Source organism: Cryptomeria japonica, unplaced genomic scaffold (genome assembly GCF_030272615.1).
Source record: "Cryptomeria japonica unplaced genomic scaffold, Sugi_1.0 HiC_scaffold_184, whole genome shotgun sequence".
In the NCBI taxonomy this organism is placed as follows: domain Eukaryota; kingdom Viridiplantae; phylum Streptophyta; class Pinopsida; order Cupressales; family Cupressaceae; genus Cryptomeria; species Cryptomeria japonica.
The window spans coordinates 232,501-236,134 of NW_026729006.1; the positions used below are offsets into that span (position 1 = coordinate 232,501).

Genomic DNA, 3,634 nt, shown 5'->3' on the forward strand with positions numbered 1-3,634 from the left:
ATTGGCTCTTCCGAGGCCCGGTTGCCACCCTGGCGCGCACGAAGTCGGAAGTAGGGTTAATTGCCCGGGTGCGCACCTTTGCCAGGGTGGGCACCTTACCTGGGCTGCGCACCAGGGCGGGCTCAAGATGGCACGCGCGTTCCGTTTTTTTCACTATCTTTCAAAACGGAAATTTTAAAATCTCCTTTTTTTTTTGCCTTTTCTGGAAATTAGTGAAGGCAGCGCATCAAAGGTGCGCACCTCGCTGCCCACCTTGGTGTGCTCTGAGGTGCGCACCCGGGAGCGCTACGAAGTGTGCTCCAAGGTGCGGCGTGCACGTTGTCGGAGCCCGGTTTGCCCCGGGTGCGCACCTCGCCTGCACCTTGGCCGGGGTGGGCACCTTGGCTGGGTTTGCCCAGGGTGCGCTCCGAAGCGGGGTTACTGGAGCGCCCCCTCTTTTTTTGTCAGAGCGTTTGGTGGGGTTTCTCGCATTGGCTCTTCCCAGGCCCGGTTGTTGGGTGCGCTCCCACCCTGGCGCGCGCGAAGTTGGAAGTTGGGTTAATTGCCCGGGCGCGCACCTTCGCCAGGGTGGGCACCTTGGTGCGCACACCTTGGCTGGGCTGCGCACCAGGGCGGGCTCAAGATGGCACCAGCATTCCCTTTTTCTCACTATCTTTCAAAACGGAAATTTTAAAATCTCGTTTTTTTTTTGCCTTTTATGGAAATTAGTGAAGGCATCGCATCAAAGGTGCGCACCTCGCTGCCCACCTTGGTGTGCTCCGAGGTGCCCACCACGGTGCGCAACGCCGGTGCGAACCCGGGAGCGCCCCGATGTGTGCTCCAAGGTGCGGCGTGCACGAAGTCGGACCCCGGTTTGCCCCGGGTGCGCACCTCGCGTGCACCTTGGTGCGCACACCTTGGCTGGGTTGCGCGGCCTGGTGGGCACCATGGTGCGCACCAAGGAGCGCTCCGAAGTGTGCTCCAAGGTGCGGCGTGCACGAAGTCGGAGCCCGGTTTGCCCCGGGTACGCACCTCGCGTGCACCTTCGCCGGGGTGGGCACCTCGGCTGGGTTGCGCGCCCTGGTGCGCACCAAGGAGCGCTCCGAAGTGTGCTCCAAGGTGCGGCGTGCACGAAGTCGGAGCCCGGTTTGCCCCGGGTGCGCACCTTCGCCGCGGTGCGCACCATGGCGTGCACGAAGTCGGAGCCCGGTTTGCCCCGGGTGCGCACCTCGCGTGCACCTTCGGCGGGGTTGCGCGCCCTGGTGGGCACCATGGTGCGCACCAAGGAGCGCTCCGAAGTGTGCTCCAAGGTGCGGCGTGCACGAAGTCGGAGCCCGGTTTGCCCCGGGTGCGCACCTCGCGTGCACCTTCGGCGGGGTTGCGCGCCCTGGTGGGCACCATGGTGCGCACCAAGGAGCGCTCCGAAGTGTGCTCCAAGGTGCGGCGTGCACGAAGTCGGAGCCCGGTTTGCCCCGGGTGCGCACCTCGCGTGCACCTTCGCCGCGGTGGGCACCATGGCGTGCACGAAGTCGGAGCCCGGTTTGCCCCGGGTGCGCACCTCGCGTGCACCTTCGCCGGGGTGGGCACCTCGGCTGGGTTGCGCGCCCTGGTGCGCACCAAGGAGCGCTCCGAAGTGTGCTCCAAGGTGCGGCGTGCACGAAGTCGGAGCCCGGTTTGCCCCGGGTGCGCACCTCGCGTGCACCTTCGCCAGGGTGGGCACCTCGGTGCGCACACCTTCTCAATGTTTTCTTGCCTTTTCTGGAAATTGGTGAAGGCAGCGCATCAAAGGTGCGCACCTCGGTGTGCTCCGAGGTGCGAACCCGAGAGCGCTCCGAGGTGCCCACGAAGTCGAAAGTCGGGTTAATTGCATTGTTTTCCCCGGGTGCGCTCCGAGGTGCGCAACATCGGCGCGCACCAAGGAGGGCTCCGAAGTGTGCTCCAAGGTGCGCACGATGGCGTGCACCTCTGGTGCGCACGATTCGGAGCTCGGTTTGACCGGGGTGCGCACACCTTGGCTGGGTTGCGCACCTTTTGTGCGCTCCAAGGTGCGCACGAAGTCGGAGCTCGGTTTGCCCCGGGTGCGCACCTTCGCCAGGGTGCGCACCTTGATGCGCACGCCTTGGCTGGGCTGCGCACCTTGGTGGGCGCCATGGTGCGCACCTTTCGTGCGCTCCAAGGTGCGCACGAAGTCGGAGCTCGGTTTGCCCCGGGTGCGCACCTTGGTGGGCGCCATGGTGCACTCCGAGGTGCCCAAGATTGGTGCGCACCAAGGAGCGCTCCGAAGTGCGCTCCAAGGTGCGCGCGAAGTCGAAAGTTGGGTTAATTGTCCGGTTTGCCTCGGGTGCGCACCTTGCGTGCACCTTCGCCAGGGTGGGCGCCTTGGTGCGCACACCTTGGCTGGGCTGCGCACACCTTGGCACCCGCGTTTCCTTCATTTTAAATTTTTTTTTTTTACAATCTCTCAAGTGGGAAATTCTATAATCTCAACTTTTTTTGCCTTTTCAGGAAACTTTTGAATGGAGCGCATCATTGGTGCGCTCCGAAGTGTGCTCCAAAGCTCTCTCCAGCTGCGTGCACCTGCCCCGGCCGCGCACCCGGCCCCGCCCAGCTTCGCTCACCTGTCCCGGGCGTCTGGTGCGGAACCTTAGAGTAAGAAACATCACCGTGCACCTTGGCCAACGTGCGCGACTCGACCGAGCGCGCACTGGCCGAGGTGCACACCGATTTCACCTGGGTGCGCGCGCAGCACCTCGGGCGCACCGGGGTGCGCGCACAACGCCCGGGTTGCACCGTGGCCTGTGTGCTCGGGGTGCCTCGGGTGCGCGCTCGGTGTCGCCCCCGCGCGCGCGGTAGTGCGGGCAGCGCACCCCGGCCCGGCCCGGCCCCGACGAGAACGCAAACGGGCAAAAGGTTTATTCAAATAGCATTGCGACGCCCGGCGAAAAACTAAAAAAGGGTGCAACACCGGGACTTCCCGGGAGGTCACCCATCCCAGTACTACTCCGGCCCAAGCGCGCTTAACTGCGGAGTTCTGATGGGATCCGGTGCACTAATGCTGGTATGATCGCACCCGTTATGAGCTTGTCGCAGTGTGTACTTAGCAAACCGCGACCCACGTGCGAATCCACCCCGGCCACCCACCCCCGTCGAGGTGCACACCCTCCCTCGCGAAGTGCGCCCCGTTCGCCAAGTGTGAGCCCTGCCCGGGTGCGCGCACCTTGCTAGGGCGTCGGGTGTGCACCCGGCCCGGCCTACGTGCGTGCACCTGGAGGGGGCGTCGTGTGCGTGCAGTGTCCCGTCTGCAACGCGGTGCCCACACACCACCTCGGGCGCAACGACCTGCGCTCACATGTGGGCCGAGTGCACCTTGGTGCATGTTCGGGGCGCCTCGGGTGCACGCTCGATCTTGCCCTGGTGCACCAAGGCGCTCGGTTTGCCCCGGGTGCGCACTTGGTGCAAGGTGGGCACCCAAAATAGGGATCAAGCACCAAAACACAAGTTTCGGGATGCAAAATGGGACCCAAGGACCACAAATGCGTTCCAAGACCCATGATGGGTCCACGAGAACAAAAATGTGTTCCGAGACTTAATAAACAAATATTGGGTTTTAGGAGAAGAAACATGCTCTGATGCCCAAAACGAGAATCGACCCCGA

General features: G+C 63.8%; 1 non-coding gene across 1 annotated transcript; it reads right to left on the reverse strand.

Moving 5' to 3' along the window:
* Window positions 1-2,932: 2,932 nt before the first annotated feature.
* On the reverse strand, window positions 2,933-3,051 carry LOC131867795 (5S ribosomal RNA). Its single transcript, XR_009366327.1, has one exon. It is a non-coding gene; the product is annotated as a 5S ribosomal RNA (ribosomal RNA).
* Window positions 3,052-3,634: the final 583 nt, after the last annotated feature.